This window comes from Miniopterus natalensis, chromosome 18 (assembly GCF_054644295.1).
Source record: "Miniopterus natalensis isolate mMinNat1 chromosome 18, mMinNat1.hap1, whole genome shotgun sequence".
NCBI classification, from domain to species: domain Eukaryota; kingdom Metazoa; phylum Chordata; class Mammalia; order Chiroptera; family Miniopteridae; genus Miniopterus; species Miniopterus natalensis.
In genome coordinates this window covers 13,375,248-13,393,424 of record NC_142098.1, presented here as the reverse complement: position 1 = coordinate 13,393,424, position 18,177 = coordinate 13,375,248, and the positions used below count along the sequence as shown (strand labels likewise).

Sequence of the window (18,177 nt, the reverse complement as noted above, 5' to 3'; positions counted from 1 at the left end):
CCAGGGGCTCTGAGATCTAAGCACGTGCCTGTGGCCCAACACTGGCCCCCAGGATTCCGAACTTGGAGGAAGCTCCAGGGGCCTGGCCAACCTCCACACTAAGGGAGCAGCAGCGTGGCACCTGTCCACCTGCCTCTGGTGAACTTCTCTGGGTCTTGGCATCCCTGTCTGGAAAATGGGACAGCAAGGGTGCCCATCTTCAGGGTTGTTAGGAGGTCGAGGGAAAGGAAGCATGCCAGCACACAGCCTAGCACAATGTGAGTTTTTGTTGGTGCTGCATTATTACTACTCTACCCCCTGCCTGGCATAGGTGTTCATTCACCATCTGCTCAGTGAATGAGCAGTGGGTGACACACACTTCCTGGGGCAGTTCTGTGCAGTAAGTGCAATCGTGGCAAGGCCATATTCTTGCATTTACAAGTGACAGGGTTCAGGCCACCTCCCTCCTTCCAGGCCTGGGAGGTGACACCAGCTGCCCAGACATGGATTCCTATCAACGTGATGCTGTTTGGATGCCCTGTTATAACAGCCAGACAACGTCCAGTGGCTTCTAGAGGGTCTTAACAATGATCCCCTCCCAGCTGTGGCGTGAACTGGGAACAGCTGGGATGGGGTTGACCTTGGGCACTGTACCCCAGATGGGGCGGAGGTGTGTCCCCCCTCCACCCCTGACCTCAGGTGCCCCTGATGTCAGTTACAGCTGTGCCTCATGTGCCTGAGGTGAGCCTAGGTGAGAGTCCCGACATCTGAGGCATTAACCCCTGTCAGCACCAAGCAGCCAGCCACTTGTCCCCACAGGTGTAGGAAGAATGCTGACAGGAAGGCCAGGGATGAGGGCAGGAGGGCCTTGGGCAAAGGGAGGCCAGCGCAGGGTCTGGGGCCAGAAGCCAGGAGGCCATTTTCATGCAGTGTGGGGAAAGGGGTGGGGTGCAGCCAGCACCCAGACTCCCCTCCTGAGCCTGATGGGCCTGCACCTCTCTGGGTATCTGTGAAATAGGGAAGGTTCCACCAGCCTCCCTGGTATCATGCAGACCCACACAGTGAGTGTGAGTGCTAAGCAAGGCTTGGCCAATAGTAACTGCTCAACAAGGTGCTGACACTCGGGCTGCTGTTATTGGGGACAGACGCAGGCACGGGTCAAAGCAGTGCAGTGGGCAGCTGAGTGCAGGAGGCAACGAGCAGGACAGAGCTGCCCCACGGAAACGCCAGTTCCTTCTCTAAGAGCTCCGTTAATTAAGCACCTACTGTGTGCAGCTCTTCATCATATCCCAGGGAGATGGGTCACAGAGCCTCTTCCCTGTTTTGGAGTCCTAACATACACGTGTGTGCATGCACACACACCGACTGGTAGGGTTGAATTCAACCACCATCTTGAGTATCCGGGTGCCATGGGAGGCTGGGGATGAATTAGATGACCCCAAAAGCAACCCACTCACGGAGCCACAGGGGAGGGGGAGGTCAGCCAGGAGCTCCATGAAGAGTTCAGGCAGTGGGAAATGCCTTGCCCAGACGCCCCCCCTTCCTGTCCCCCACCCTACCGCACCCCTGCGGCTGGCTGGTCCTCTGAGAGGTGGCAGCCCTGCTGGCTTGAATCTTTCGGATTAGTGACCCAGCCTTCCGGCGTCTCCAGATCCTTGCGTAGGAAGGAAAATTAATTTCTTCCAGTCATGCAGAAATGAAAATATGTGGAGCCAAATCAGAGAGATTTCCTGGAGGTGGTAACTCAATTATGCGGATAACCCAGTGACAGAGGAAGAGCGTGTGGACCCAAAAGGATTTGTGGGTGGCCTGAGGCAGCCCCAGAAGGTCCTGGAGGGAGACATCTTGCTGAAATCATTCAGCCCACCAGCCCTAGCTGGGCTTGTGAGAAAGCTGGCACCACGCACGTGACTGTCCCTTCCTCCCATCACACATAGATCAAGGCACTACCAGAGAGCTGGATTCCCTCAGAAAATTGGTCCTAATGTGATGTTCTCGCGCCCTGCGTCTGTCTAGCTCTTGGGGAGCACGGAATGCCACATCTGTCCCCACTGCTCAAGCTTGTCTTTCTCTCCTTTTCCCTTTCAACATATAAGAGTGGCCTGGCAACAGAGCTCCCCAGACAGCGTGGCTCTTTAGGCATGGCAATGGTGGCTGCCCAGAACAGAATCCTCTGCCTCCTGGGCCCAAGTGAGTTTTTGGGCTTCCCCCATCCAGAAGGGCAGGGTGGGGGTGGGGTAAATGATACAGCTGAACCCCAGTGCATGTCATAGCACCAGCTCTTTCATTAAAAGAACAAGCCCAGGAACTGTGCGCAGGACCTTCCTGCCCCTGTGCCTGCTGCAGACAGGATACCAGGGGCCGCCTTGTATCTGGGAAAGGTGAGGGTGGGACTCTCTCAGGCCCAGCCCACCTTTCTCCTGGGTTCCAACCTTAAGAAGTTTCTGGAACCTTGCAGCAACTTGCAAGAGCAATGCTAGGATGCAGAATAGCTACCCCCCTTTGTCCCCAGCCAACCCCTGTCCTCCGAGGGTGGCCGCCCTGGGAACCTCCTGTTTCTGGGTCTAGGGGAGGAAACACACGCCCAGTTAGACATAATGAAGCAGTATCCTGGCCACAGGGTCAAAGACAGGGCCTGACAATTATTCAGATCACCCTACACAGGCGCATAAGGTCTTTATTCTCAAAGGAAATATTTTTGTCCCTGGCCTCTGGAACAGGCCTTAGCCCTAATGGTGGGTAATGCATTTTTGGGGGGGAGGGTGAAGGCATGGGTCCCCACACCTGCAGGGGTCTGCCCACTATTCCGTGGCTCCTAGGCCCAGTACACACACACAGTTCCCAGGGGCGGGAAGGAGGGACAGCCTGGGGCTGTGTGTTCAGAGCCCAGTGGCTCACAGTGTGCTTGCCACTGGCCCCACTGCCTTCTGCTTCACGTAAGCCCATCTAGGGCTGAATTTCCAGCCATCTGTCCCTCCACATCGGCTCACACCTCCCTCCCTGCGGTTCCCACAGCCTGGCTCCCAGCCTGCCCCTACACGCAGATGGACGGTTCCCAAAGGGTGTGAGCATAATCTCTGTTATGGGGCTGCGCCGAGGCACCGCGGGCTGTCAGGACCCGAGAAAAGCTTTCAAGCTCCTCTCTCCACTCATCCAGAGTGGGGCAGGCCCCCTGGGGGTGTCTGAGAAGACTTCACCCCAAGACTGCCTAAACTCCTGACCACCACTCTTCTGAATGGCACCGCCAAGAACCAAAACAAGAGAGGGAGGGGCTCGACAGAGCTTTGACCACCCTCCCCAGCCAGGCCACTGGCACCTCCATCTCTCCTAGGGTCACCATCTGGGCCCCCTCCCAGGCCCCTGTCACCTGGCCCAGGGCCTTTGTCAGGAAGCCCAGATATGCCAGGAGAGCCTATAGACTCTCCACCCTCCAAACACAGTTACCACCTTAAGTTTGACCACATCCCCGGGCAGGTCAAGTTCTAGGTTCCACCTGGGGAAGGGGGGGCGCATTCGGCCCAAGTGGGTGGGCGCTGAGTGGGTTGGCCCCACCCTGCCGTGGGCTCCAACTTTGCAAAGTGCAAAGAGGGTGCCGAGGGCCGCCCGTGCATTCGGCGCGGCTGCAAGAAGACCCCGGGACGGCAGCCGTGGGCGAAGTCAGGGTGACAGCGGCGGCGGCGCGCGCGGGACGGACGGGGCACTTACGGTCCGGAGGTCCGGCAGACGGAGGCGATCGCACTCTCGCGACCTGGCTCCTGAAGTGGCTGTTCCTTCGAACTCGGTCCCCGCCTCCGTAACTTGGGGGCGATGGGCGCTCAGTCTTCTCCCGCCGCGTCAGACTCAGGCTAGCGGCGGCGCCGGGGCGCGCGGGGCGGCCGCCTGGGCCATGCCCGGGCTCGGCTCCGGCCGCTCGCTCCGCCCTCCCGGCTGCCCGCGCGGGAACAAAGCGCGAGCGCCGCCCCGGGCGGTCTCTGGCCTCCGCGGCCCGCGCCCGGTCCAGCCGCCGCGCCTTTGGCTCGCGGGCGCCCGGCTCCGGCTGCCGCGCGCTCGCCCGAGTGTCTCACGGGGCCCCGCGGCCCCCGCCCCGCGCGCTCCGCCTCCGCCTCCTGCCCCCCGCCGCCGCCGCTGCGCCACCTGCCTCCCTCTCGGCGCCCATCGCGCTCGGCTCCGCCCCGGGGCGCCGGCCACGGGAGAGTGGCCCGGGCTCCGTGAGGGGCCGGGTGGGGAGAGGGGCTCCCCCGCCGCCGCCCCCGTCCCTGCCCTGGGGCAGACGCGGACCCCAGGGAGCGCCCTGGCAACTCTGTCGGGGACTCTGGGGGGCGCAGCCGGCGGCCCTGAGTATGTGTGCAAGTGTGGGGGCTGATCCAGCGAGTGGCAATGGGGTGTGTGTGCTGTTACGCCGAGTGCCCGGGTGGGGGGCCGCGGAGTCCCGGGGGGGAGCGCTTTTCCGTAGTGGGGGAGAGCCGGGTGCGGTGGAAAGAGGGATGCGCGCTGCTCTGAAGCAGAGGGTGCCCGCGAGGGCAGCGCTGGGTGTCGTGCAGTGGGGAACGCCGAGTGTGCGGGAGCGCGGGGTTTGTCCTGGGGGTAGCAGTGTGGACGCCGTGCAGGGGGCGCAGGTGCTGTGCGTGGCGGGCCCCACGCTCGCGCCCACCCTCGCCGGCTCCGCAGGCCGCGCCCCGCGCGGGCGGGCGGGGGCCTGGAGCTGAGCGTGTCGCCGCACACACCCACCTCGAGCAGTCGGTGGCCGCCCGCCTCTCAGTTTTAGGAGTCCGGGCGTCTGGCGCCGGGGCGAGAGGCGGGAGGGAGGCGAGCCGCAGGCGCCCCTCCTCCGGCCGCCGGACCGCCCGCCGCGTGGCCCAGGAAGGGCTGGGTCGCCTCCGCGCTCGGCCAGCAGGGGGCGCCTTCCCTCTGCCGCCCGCCCGCCCGAGTCGGCTTGCCCCACGCGGGAAATCCGGGAGTTAACCAAGGCGAAAATGCTGGAAGCGCAGGATCCCGCGCTCTTGGGCCTCTGGGGCCCCCGGCAACTACACGTGCTTTGTGCTCATTTGCATATCATTCATTTACTGCCAACTCGCAGAAATGCCCGGGCTGCTGCCTGGGGCCTCTCGCACCCCACTTGGATCTTCTTCCCCCGCGTGCTCCCACCTCCTCATGGCCACCCGCTTTACCTCTTTTTCTTGGATGCTTTGTGGCATGTCTGATGCATTTGCCCAGTTAGTACATTTTAGTAAAAATCCGTGTTTTTTTCTTTCTTTCCTTCCCCAACCCACACATACTTTATTTCTTAGAGGCAAGCTGGGGTCCCAGGGTCAAGGTCTTAGGAGACAGAGGGACCAGAACTTCAGAAAAAGCAGGGCCCTCATTTGCATCTCATTTGGCATAAATCTGCATTTGAAGGTCCAAGGTCCCCAATTCTCAAGTATAAAAATACAGCGATGTGCCAAAAAATGTCCCTCTTCTTCTAGGTTTACTCCACGGGCCTGTTTCTCCCTAACCCTTGGCCTGTCCTTGACTGAGCTCTGCCCACGGAGCTGAACTGGGCAGAGGAAGCCACCAGAAACACAGACTGGGAGCTCTGGGAGAGGGGCAGGCTGATTGCTCCTGCCCTGTCCTTCTGTGTCCACCCCCAGGGTCACTGGGCAGGGGTCTGGTCAGCTGAGTCACCAAGTAGCCACATGGCCCCCCACCAGTCCCTTGATCTCCTGGGCTCTGTCCTTGTAAAAATAGGTAGTGTGGTGAATGATTTAACTGTAACACAAATGTCTGGCATCTACTGTTCCCCTGGCTTTCAGAGTGCGCTTCAATGTGGGCTCAGTCCAGTCATTGCGGAAGAGCACCCATTTCACAGAAGAATGGATCTAAAAGTGGCAGTCATGTTGCTTAAGCCACAGACTTTATGCACTGATATTTATTGATACTGACTCCCTTACTTCACAGACTCTGAGATAGCATTGATTTTTAAGATGCACCAGTATTTTATGTGCCACTAAGAAATGAGAACATGCTCCAACTTATAATCCTTAGATGCCTCTAGATTTCAGAAATGTTAACATGCAAAAAGTGGGCCGGGTGGGGCGATGAGCAATGAACAGACAGCCTGAAGCAGCCTCTGGGGGGCTCTCAGCTGGGGGGGGCTCTCAGCTGGGTAGGGAGGTAAGCTCCTCCCCAAACAACCACCAAATTCACATGGAGCATTAGCTGAAGCTGGACCCAACCTGAGCCTGGGGTCCCCTGCAACTCAACCCCTACAAACAACACATCATTGTCTCAGTTCTTTGTGCTAAATTACCAATTGCAATGTCACTGATTGAAGCAGAGAGCTGAAAACCATTTGAGACATGACAGATCCCAAAACACCGAGAATAAAACGGGTCATCAGAGACCATGCTCTGGGCCCTGTGTCAATCTGAAAGGCTCCCTGGTCCTCACCTGAGGGAACTGTGGCTGGTGGGAAGAAGGAACCCAGCAGAGGTAGGGCTTCTTCCTGTGCTGTGACTGGGTCAGACTGATAGCCATTCCAGCCCAGTCCCATTGCAGTCTCGGAGAGTTGTGACAGTAGCTGTCAGCGTGGAGGAGGATTTGCAAGAGGCAGGCACTGAGCTGAGCACTAACTCTGCATTTTCCCACTTCTTACCCATCTGCCAAGCAGATGCTACTGGAATCCCCATTTTACAGGTGAAGGGACTGAGGCTCCAACAGGTTGTACAACTTGTCCACAGCCACACAGTCCACACAAGTGGAGGTTGAATACCCATGTTGCCCTCTCACATACTCGGTCTCCCTGTTGCCTACCATAGGTTGGTTTCTCATGTTAGAAATCCTGGGCACTGTGACATGACTTTTAAGGAGAAAAAACCCCATCTCTGCCCAAAAGACATATGCTGTCTGGTGAGCAAGGCGAAACTCACCTACTAGGAGACCCAATCATGGGCAAGTCAATGCCAAGGCAAGGTGTCACCTAAAGTACTGAACAGAGGGGCACAGAACAGGAGAGTGGCAGCAGAGAGTAGTGGAGTTGGGAGGCAGAGGGCCCCTTTACAGCCCCAGTGTGCCAGTGCCTATAGAAGTAGGAGTTCAAGTCACTTAAAAGGAACCACCTTTCCATCTTGTCTGGCCAGGTGGCTCAGTTGATTGGAATGTTGTCCCATACACCAAAAGGCTGCAGGTTCGATTCCCCATCAGGGCACATAACTAGGTTGAAGGTTTAATCCCAGTTGGGGCACATACAGGAGGCAATCAATGATATTTCTCTCTCCCCACGCCCCTCCCAAAATTAATAAACATCCTCAAGTGAAGATTAAAAACAAAAAGGATCCACCTTTCCACCTTTCTGGGTTGTGGCCTCCTCAGGTGAAGCCAATTCTCCACCAGCATGTAGCACCCCCTTCCCCCGCCCTCGGAGAGGGAACTTCTGCTTAGTTAGTTAGTTAGTTAGTTAATCCTCACTCAAGGATATTTTTCCCATTGATTTTTAGAGTGGAAGGGAGGGAAAGAGAGACACACATTGATTGGTTGCCTCCTGCACGTGGCCCAACCAGGGCCGGGGATCCAACCTCCAGCCCAGGTATGTGCTCTTGACCTGAATCAAACCCATGACCCTTCAGTGTGTGAACCAACGCTCTATCCACTGAGCAACACTGGCCAGGGCAAAAGACACTATGAAGAGAATGAAAGAAAAAACTACAGACCGGGAGAAAATATTTGCAGAACATGTATCTGATAAAGGACTGTTATCTAAAATATACAAAGATCTCTTAAAACTCAGCAATAAGAAAACAAAGAAGCCAATTAAAAAATGGGCGAAAGATCTGAGCAGAAGCCTCATCAAAGAAGATGCACAGATGGCAAGTAAGCACATGAAAAGATGCTTAACGTCATATGTCATCAGAGAAATGCAAATTAAAATGAGATATCACTATACACCTCTTAGAATTGCCAAAATCCAGAACACTAATAACAGCAAATGCTGGCGATGTGGAGCAACCGGAACGCTCATTCATTGCTGGTGGAATGCAAAATAGTGCAGCCACTTTGGTAGACAGTTTGGCAGTTTCTTTCAAAAGGAAACATGTTTCTACCATCTGATTCAGCAATCATGCTGCTTGGTATTTACCCAAAGGATTGATAACTTATGTTTACACATAAATCTGCACACGGGTGTTTATTGCCCAAACTTGGGAGAAACTGAAAAGTCCTTCAAAAGGTGAAGCAATAAACAAACCGTGGTCCATCCAGACAATGGAATATTATTCACCAATAAAAAGAAATGAGCTATCAAGCCATGAAAAGACCTGGAGGAAAAGTAAGTGTATAATGCAAGTAAAGAAGCCAGTCTGAAAAAGCTACAAACTATGATTCCAACTCTATGACATTCTGGAAAAGGCAGCACTAGGGAGACAGTAAAAAGATCAGTGGTTGTCAGGGACTCGGGGGAAGGAGGGAGCATGGAGGGTGTTTAGGGCAGTGAAAGTCCTCTGTATAAACTGTAATGGTAGAACATCTGTAATATTTTAAACAAAAATAAAATTAAAAACAAACAAACAAAAACCTATAATGGTAGATACATGCCATTATCCATTTGTCCAAACAAACCCAGAGAATGTGCACACCAAGAGCGAACCCCCATGTACACCGTGAACTTTAGTTAATAATAAGGTAACAGTATTGGCTCATTTTTGTAACAAATTTTCACACCAATGAAAGATGTTAATAATAGAGGGAACAGGGGGGATGGGGATATTTGGGAACCCTCCTTGATTTCTGCTCAATTTTCTTGTACACCCAAAACTACTCTAAAAAACCAAATTATATTAATTTTAAAAAGCAGCAGACCAAAGAAAAAGAGATATCAATGACATTTTAAAGGGTATGAGCAGTTGGAAAAATATACGTGAATAGCCTCTTTAACACCTGAGTTTTTACACAGCTCCTTTTTCTCTTCATGCCTATTTCCATTTCACCCAACAGAATTTTATCCTAATACATCTTCAGCTTGCAAATCTTTTGATTCCCCTATCACACAGAACTATGTAAATAAATTCGAATGTCAAGATTTAAACATTTTCTTGTGTTAAAATTTGTCTTCTGGAGTAGTTTGTATATTTGTGCATTAACATTACTTATTGCCAGGAGAAGACAGGGTTGGACATCAATTCCATTCCTATTGTGGGTTTTTAATGTGAAAGCCCAAGAAACCTCAATTACATAAATAGGCCAGGATGAAAGGCAGCTGTGCTCTAGTGACATCACTGTGGCCTCCTTTCGACAGTGAGATGCCCTGAACCACACGGCGACTGGTCATAAAATGACTTTGAATGACTATCAGCTGACAAGTCCGTAGCCTCCCTTCATCTTTGTTGCAAATCGCCACAGTTGCGAACAGATGTGCTTGCTGCAATAGCGGAGACGAAGGTGAGGCATCATGGCTGGACCCAGGTCTTCTTTGGGATGTGAGAGAGGGGTAACTATACAAAGGATGCTGGGAAAGGGGCAACGCTCAGGGTCAAGTGTGTGTGTGTGTGGGGGGGTGTCCTGCCCTGGCCAATAGGTGTGGACATCAGATTCCAGGGCTTTAAGTCCACTATGAAAGGAAAGAAACCTAAAGCAGAGGAAGTTCCATCTCTAGCCAGGAAGCTTCTTGCCCCCAGGAGCATCTCTTGGCTTTTTCACCCCCTGCCCCTTGCCCAAGACTGACCCAACCAGGATCCAGAGTACAGCCTCTTACGCAGAAGGGGAGGTTCACCCAGAGCCCAGGCAAAGACACGCGAGGAAGGCCGGGCAGAGGGCCGTGGGATCAGCCTGTCCACCTACATAAGGCTGTGCGGGAAGCGAGCGCACTGCAACAGCCAACGGACAGGAAAGGCAGGCTCGGGAGCGGCCTGGACAAGAGCACCTTCCTCTGTGCGCACAGTGGTGGCTCCGCCTGCCAATGAGGAACCTGCTGTCAGGCTCATCTGAAATGCCTTCTTGGCACGTCCACGAGGAAGGCTGCTTGCCTGGGCCCTGGCCCACCGCCGCACCCTGCACTATTTCCCTCTTCTTGCTTGCAAGCACAACCCCCCGTTGGTTTGGGTCTCCATTTCTCCCTACTGCTGCTCCCACCCTTCTGCCTATTCAGAAAGAAGCTCATTTCTTTGCAGCCTCAGGTATGGGTATGTGACCCAACCTCGGCCAATGAGATGGGAGAAGAGGGGCTTCCGGGGCTCCCACACGCAGGAAGGAAACAGTCTCCTGAGCTGCAGTAGCTGGAGACGACTCTGAACTTGCAGCTACTCTGTGGCTACCACCCCGAGGATGATGCTGACATTGGCGAGGACACAGATGGAGAGAAAGAGCGGGGTTCCTCAGAGCACTGGTCAAGCTGCTGGATCCACCGACCTTGAAACCCACCCTACTTCTCAGCTTGCTATTTTGATAATAAATTTCCTTATTATTCAACATAGTTTTAGCTTAGGTTTCTGTTTCTTGCAACCAAAAACACCCTGACACTATGCCTTTCTTGATCTCAGCCATCTGAGGGCCCCTGGGACTTAGTAATCATCATCTCTGATGCACAGGGTCTCCAACTTTAATACAGAGCAGAATTACCCGGAGCGACAGTGAAACAAAGACTCCAGGGGCTTGGGACCAGGGTGGCAAGTGTTGAGAAGCAAAATTTAAAGAGGCACCAAAAAACTCAGTATTTGAGATAAATCTCATTTTAACCCAATGTTGAAAATATTAGAATCAATGACAAAAATTCACAATAAGCAAAATATCAAAACTTCAAGTGAAGACAGGATTTCCTGTAATGATTTCTCCCATTGGGTAAGGCTCCGCATGGCTCAGCCTGGCCCTGCCAGCTCCTTCCCCTGGGATGGGATTAAAGGGCTGGCAGGACCAGGAACCTGCCTCTTACAATCAATCATCAGTCTGCTTTCTCCTGCAGGTGATTCTGTGTGGTCGAAGACCACATTTTGGGAAACAGGGCCCCAAAGCATGTCTCAAGCCATTCACGGGCGGGCTCCCCCTCCTTATCACACCAGCCTTGCAGGTGGGCTGAACTCCTACCTGGATTCTGAGAACAGGCTCTGGGGGGCAAAATGACTTGACCAGGGGCAGGGGGCAAATAAGTGGCTGGGCACTGTTTTCCTTGGTTCCCCCAAGGAACCATGGTAGGAGCCAGAAAGTGCCTAGTGGGTGCTGCCAGGAGGCCCAGACAGGGGAGTGGGAGTGAGACCAGAGGGGAGGGAACCAACAAAGGTAGTTCATCCACCTAGGGCTGCTGGAGCTCCATCCTCTGGGGATCCCAGGAGACCCCAAAAATGCTCTCGGAGCCATCACCAGAGAGGCCAGAGGAGGTGTAATTATGCAGCAGCTCCTGTCCCTTCTGGGTAAGGGCTGCCCAGACTCCCACTCACTGCCTGTGTCCTCCTAGGTGGTGGCCAAGGAGAAGGGCACAGAAGAGGGCAGAGGGGCAGGTGTGCAGAAGTGGGGGCACAGTGTGTGAACACTATGGATGGGACTGAGGATGTGGGTAGGGCACAGGGACAGCTGGCACCAGTCGTGCCCGGACAGACCCCCGCCCCCCGGGCCAGACCAGGCCCCTGATTCCTCCGTGGGGCTCCCTCCACGTAACTCAGCATGCCTCAGAATCCTAGAGTCCTGCGAGATGCTTCTGGGGTTCCCAGCCGTTTGATTCCAGTCATTTGTTTTCAGGTATATTGAGCTTTAGTTAGGAACACCAGATAAAGGATCAGGATGGCGCTCACGTTGAGAGAATTGTGAAGTCAAGTTTCCTGGCAAAGTCATTAATTATTGTGTGTGCAAACCAGGCAGCTAAAATCCCAGTTCCGGGCCGGGCCAAATGCAGCCTCCAGCCAGCCAGCCTCAGAGACGGAGCTCTCGTGCGCAGAGCAGCCGCCCACTGCCTCCCACCTGCGGGGGTGCGGTACTAGGTGCTTTCAGACACCCTCTCCTTCAAACCCTGGAACAAGCCCTGTGGCAAGTTACGAACAGATAAGGAACTGAGGCTCCGGAGACAAAGGACTTGCAGGGCGGGGGCAGTGCTGGAATGGAGGCAACTCCACCCAGGCCTGAAGCCCACACTTCTTTATGGGCTGCCCTCCCTACCCTGCTCCTTCCTCCTGCTGTCTGGCCAGTCACCCCTGCCACCCCCTGGCTTGCCTGTCTACCAGCCCCTCACATGGTGGGTGATGGTCACAGGAAGGAGGCCAAGAAAGGGTGGCCCATCTCCCTTCCAGATTGCAGAAGGAGGCAAGCATGAGTGGCTCAGGAGGAGGCAGCTCTCAAGGGGCCGGCAGTGGAGGGGCTGGGAGACCCAGCTGTGGCGTCAGTGCGCTGGCGGTAACCCTGGCACAGCTGCAGCAGCCAGCACAGCCCTCGGCTGCTCTCGCCTGCAGGACCAGACACTTTCACTGCGGCAGTTGGCTCTCTGCACCCTGCACCCCTGGTGGCTTCCTCACCCCCAGATCTCACGAGGGATTCTGGATGAAGCTAGAGAAGGAAGGTTTTCACAGACTTATCACCTAAGAAGGGCCCTGAATCACAAGGTGCAGTAAAACATTGAATCTGACAGGTTCAAAGGAGCAGGGGCTACATGATCAGATAGTTTTCCTCACCTACAGAAAAGGCCAAATTGAAAAATGAAGATATCCAGTGTGGGTGATGGTGCAGGTAAGCAGGCTGCAGGAATATTCATCGGCAATATTTCCCCACCGCGCACTTTGGCAATAGTTATCAAGAGCTGTACACTGACCCAGCAGTTCTAGGCTCAGAGTTCTCTACAGAGGAAGCACATTATATAAACAGCACCGTGTAGCAATGAAAGAAATAATACAAATGTCCACCTGAAAGCTGTAGCTAGGTAAGCCCTAGTACCTCGTGTGGAATACCACCCCTCTGTTTAACAAGGGAGGGCAGTAAGGATATGCTCATGTTCTCTCATCAAAGGAAGGGTAGGGAACAAAGTAGTGTGGAGGTAGAAGCTTTGGAAAGGTTGGGCTCGGGAGGGGATGCCCACCTGCCCCAGAGCTCTGCAAATGGCAGACTTGGCCCACCCATTTTCTTCTTCTCTAATTCTCTGATATTTTTTTTCTCTCAAGAAAGCAGCACTGTTGTTTCTATGGCACGAGGCAGCCTCATGGGGAAGCAACCTCATTCACTTATTCATTCCTTGTTTCCTTCACTCTCCCAGCCGGATGGGAGCTAAGTTACTGGAGCTCTCTGAGCCCCAGTTTCCTCTGTAAGACGGGAGTGGTCATTGCTGACTGGTCCCCACATTTGGGGGGGCCGCAAAGGTGAGTTCCGAGTTCTCTCTCATCTTTTTTGTTCAATTTCAGATGAGAACCAGGCTAGGCAGTGAAAAACATTCTGCAGGAAAATCCTCCATTGAGTACACGTAAAAGGTAGTGTCAGTGGGACCCAGGTGGCATTTAACATCCCAGGAGAAGCATGCACTCTCCAACAGATGCTGTCAGGACAACGCACATTCCATTCTTCGGGGAAAAAATACATATATTCCTTACTTCATTTGGAAAGATAAATTCCACTCGTGTTAAAGAATAAAATGTGAAAAACAAAACGGTAAAAGTACTAGAAGAAAATTCAGGGCATCGTGTAATATTCATTTATAATAAAGGAAACTCAGAAACCTGGGTGGGGGGAAAGATGGGAAGACCTGGCTACATAAGCATTAACAACTGTGTATCACAGAGGCCATAAATAAACCTAAAAAGTGAGGAGTAGGCTGGGATTTTAGCAACATGTATAACAAAGGACGAATAACACTATATACAAAAATTGCTACAAAGAAGTAAGAAAAATATAAACATAAGATAAAAATGGGCAAAGTATATGAATAGGCATATCCCACGAGAAGAAATACAAAAGAAACAATAAACTGTCACTTTTAGGGTTTTCCTCCCAAACTTCCCTTGAGAGTCAGTGATTAGAGTTGGATCACATTTCCCTGGGTCTAAAGACAATAAAACAATAATAATAGTTACTGTTCTGGTGCTCTTACCCTGACTGGAACATCACCTGCCTGATAGACCACCTGTGTTTCCCTCAGGGCCTTTGCACAGGCCATGCCTTCCACCAGGAATACCCTCCCTGTCCTTTGCCGCAGCCTTGGAGAGGCCAGGGGCTCTCTCATTGAGTGGGACCTGCCTTCCTTCACTGCACTTCTAGCATATTTATCTGTGCTTTGTTGGTTCACTATTTCTTTCTTCCCCAGGCAGGGCATGACTGTCTGTTTACCACCGTGTCTTCAGGGCCCCGCACACAGTACACTCTCAATGAATATTTGTTTAGTGACTGTGTGATCTCATTTAATCTTCATGTAACTCTCTAAGGGGTATCACTATTCTCATTTTGTTTTATTTTCACCTTCTTTCCTCTTCTCTGCATATTTAGACTTTTCTATAAGCATTTTTTTGTTTTATTTTTACTTTTTAATTAAGCCTCACCAGAGGATATTTTTTCCATTCATTTTTTAGATAGAATGGAAGGGAGGGAGAGAGACAGCGAGAGAGAAACGTTGATGTGTGAGAGACACATCGATCGGTTGCCTCCCTGACCAGGGCCAGAAATCAGGCCAGCAATGGAGGTAGGTGCCCTTGACAGGAATCGAACCCTGGACCCTTTAGTCTGCAGGCCAATGCTCTAATCACTGGGCCAAACCGGATAGGGCTATTTTCACTTTTTTAAATAAGAAGAATAGCAGCTAGTTTTGAAAGTGCACTTGCAGTATGTAGTCGACTAGTGCCAGGCCTGGGCTTCTCAGCCGCGATCAGGTCACAGGCCTGCTCCCTGGCTCCAGGGCTCTGAAGGCCAGTCTCGTAGCTCACTGCCACAGCTGCAGTGACTGGGCCAAGAGGAGGGCATGCGACCCAAGCGGGGCCAATTACAATACGTCTCCGGAATTTTTTGAATTGGAACGGAGGAGCTTTCTCTTTTCCCTGCTCAGGAGGCAAGCCTAGAGCTGCCTGGGGCCATCTGTTTGGAGGAGCAGGGAGGGTGTTCCCTGAGCGCCAGGGCTGGATCTGGGGGACCCTGAGGCAATCCCATTCTGCCCTTCCTGGAGTCTGTTACTTAAGCCAACACTTCTTGGGTCCTGGGTCCTACCGAGTGAGGGGGGTCGGGGGGGGGGGTGGGGAGTGTAATGTCACCTGCCATCACACATCCTGACTGACACACACCTCACCCCATGGCCCCTGTAGGGAGGTGGTTCGTGCCCCCCCCCCCCCCAGCCCCGGCAGCCCTGCTGTGCCCACCGAGGCTGAGCTGGGAGCAGCTGCAGGCTGCTGTGCTGAGTGTGAGCAATAAGACAGGCCTGCCTGCTGCGCTGCCAAGGTGGCAGAGGTCCATTTGTCAACCTGAGACCTGGGCAGGCCCCGGGATGGATGATCTCCAAGTCCGCATACATCTCCCTCTCCGACAGGGCCGTTTGTTATCTCTTGAGCCGGGATGCCCTCCAGTCCTTCTGCAGGACACCTGGAGAGCTTTCCACAAGATGAATCTGGTCCTGTCACTCCACCTGAGATAAAGTCCCCGCCTCGCTGCTCTCCAGCTCCAGCCCCCTCAGATACCTACGCAGCTGGTTCTGAAACATCCTGCCGGCAGGCCCCTCCCAGGGCTGCTGAGGGGCCCTCCCGTCCTGCTCCCCTCCGCCCCCCAGGACAGCCCAATTACGGTTCTCCCAGGAGGTGGGGGACCCCCGATGCTGCGGCCGCCTGCTCCCACTGTGCTCCGGAGCCCACACAGGGCTCTCTCAAGTCTGCCTCGCTGTGTTTGCTGTCGAATGAGTGGCAGAGGGAACGAATGGTCATCCGCAATGAAAAGCCCACCTGTTCCTCGCTTGTTCCTTACATATTCCCACGAAGCCCCCTACCCCAGGGGCAACAACCGATGATGAGGCACCAGGGCAAGAAGGCAGGCTGGTGGCAGGCTCCCCTGTCCTCTGGGCTCCCCAGATCCTCCTTGTCCTCCCTGTCCCCCAATCTGTCCACAGTATATCCAGGGTGCCACCACTGTCCTCAGCCTGTGACCCTCAAGAGCAGGGCTGCCCTGGCTCCCAGGAGGGGAGGGTGGAGGGGGCTTGTCATATAGGGGAAGAGACCCCTGAGCTTGCCGGGTGAAGGCCCTGATTTTACAAACGGGGAAGCTGAGCCTTAGAGAGGAAAGCTCTGCGTTCGGACCAGGGGTCTCTAACTGCTCCACCTGATCCCTGCATCTCAATTCTACAAGGAGAGTCACTGCAGGGGTCTGAAAGAAGAATGGGACCCCCAACGGCCTTTTCTTACCAGGAGGCCCCAAGTTGTTCAGGGAAAACAGGAGCCCATCCAGCGGGGGTTCTGACCGGGGGAGCCAGGCTGTCCCTTGCTTTCCCACCCACCCATCTGTTTGACAGGTGCTGCTGGGAAAGCTGTTTTCTGGACAAAAGAGACCGGCTGAGGATGGCCAAGGCCCCTCCCTGCCTTCTCCTTGCCCTGCCTGGACACCTGTGAGACAAAGGGTGGCAGAAAAGACCAGAAGCAAGCCCCGGGTCCCCAAAATCAGATTCTCACAGGAGATGAACCCCCACACCTGATGCCTGCTCCTGTCTCATGTTCCTGTCGAGCCAGCACCAGGGATGAAATGAACGAGAGCATGAAGATCTGATCAGTGCACCCAGCGTCTTCCCAGAAAGATGAGCCATAGATCCTGCCCTTGGGACGCTGTGTTCAGTGGCTGACAGGTTTCTAGAAATTCCTGGAAGGGAGAGAGCATCTGGGTGGGATCTGAGCGCAGGGCGATGGGGGAGCTCCTGGCAGGGACTGCGCAGGCACAGGGGCTCACCTGGGGAGCAGGGAAGGGGTACTGATGGGCTGAATTTCTCTGTTCTTAGGCTGCATGCGATAGCTGGGTGGCTAAGTAACTCTCATTGCTACTCAGTGCCCAGGGATCTGAATTTCTGCCTATTAAAGTCATAATTTACTCCTGGGAAAAGAAACATTTGGGTTTGTTTTGCTGTGACTAAGTCTCATGAATCTTAACAGCATAAAGTTTCTGGGTTCCCTTGAGGGGACCAGCTCCCACTCACTCACTCTGGCCTTTGGACCTTGTGGGGCCCAGTACCTCTCCAAGCCTCAGTCTTCATGTGTCACACAGGGAGATGGGTACCTCCTTGTCTGCTCTTAACAGCATATAGACAGCACCTGGGGGGAGATGTGTGGTTTGGGGTGCCCAGATTGCATGATGTCCCTCTTCTTCTGGAAAGAGACCTGCCCTCTGGGCCCCTGACCAGACAGGGCCCTTGGGAGGACACCTTTATTCTGGCCTCCTCTTGGCTGGCTAGCAACACCTGGATCCTTCCTGGGGTGAGATACTGAGCATGAAAGAGCTTTTTTTTGGCCGTGTTGCTATGATTGGAGCTGCCAGTGGTGCCTGCCTGTCATGGGACTAGTGCTGGTTTGCAGAAGTGAGCCTGCAGGGGAATGAGTGGGAGGTTAGCAGAACCCTGCACACACCAGCGAGGCTCTTTCATCTTCTGAGGTAGGCAGTCTTGTTCCTTAGTGATGCTTGTGTGTATCGTACCTTGGACATGCCTGAATATAGTCAAGGCCACTTACAGGTGCCACCCATCAGGATGACCCTCTCCTTCCATCACAACAACACTCCAGTCAAGGGTCACCTTGTGACCCCACCAGTCAACAGCAGCTGACAGGTCAGGCCAGCACCACATACCATCCCCCTTGGAATTTGGGGAGGAGGCTCTGGCATGTCAATCATGGGGTGGAAAGGACTGTGGCCTGGGCTCCTGTAGCTCTCCTAGGCCTAGTCCCAGCTGCCAAGGCTGGGCAGACCCTCTGTATGAAGAGGTCGGCACCTGGGGAGCAGGACCTCATTTCTTACATGCACGGTGAGGGATAGTCATTGAGTCAGGTCTGGGGTTCAGGACAGCTCCCATCATAGGAAAGTCGTCACCAAGCAAAGCCTCCTGGCCTGTGGACACAGTGTCCCCAGCTCCTTCCTGGCCCCAGGGACCACCCTGCTGTCCCAGAGCACAGTCAGACCTTGGCAGCTGATCCAGGGCAGAGGTGGGAAGACTCGAAGCCTCTGTAGGCTCTGCCACTTGCTCCAACGGGTCCTACCTTCTGCTTCATCGCACATCAGCCAGGGCCTAAATGCGGAACCCGGAATCCCAGGGTAACCGCT

General features: G+C 54.0%; 1 protein-coding gene across 1 annotated transcript in view; it reads right to left on the bottom strand.

The window, feature by feature from the left end:
• Window positions 1–3,864, bottom strand: part of CBFA2T3 (CBFA2/RUNX1 partner transcriptional co-repressor 3) — a 61,802-nt gene extending 57,938 nt beyond the window's left edge. The window contains exon 1 of the mRNA XM_087827469.1: window positions 3,685–3,864. The gene's annotated coding sequence lies outside the window, so the exon portion shown is untranslated. The remainder of the gene's footprint in view (window positions 1–3,684) is intronic.
• Window positions 3,865–18,177: the final 14,313 nt, after the last annotated feature.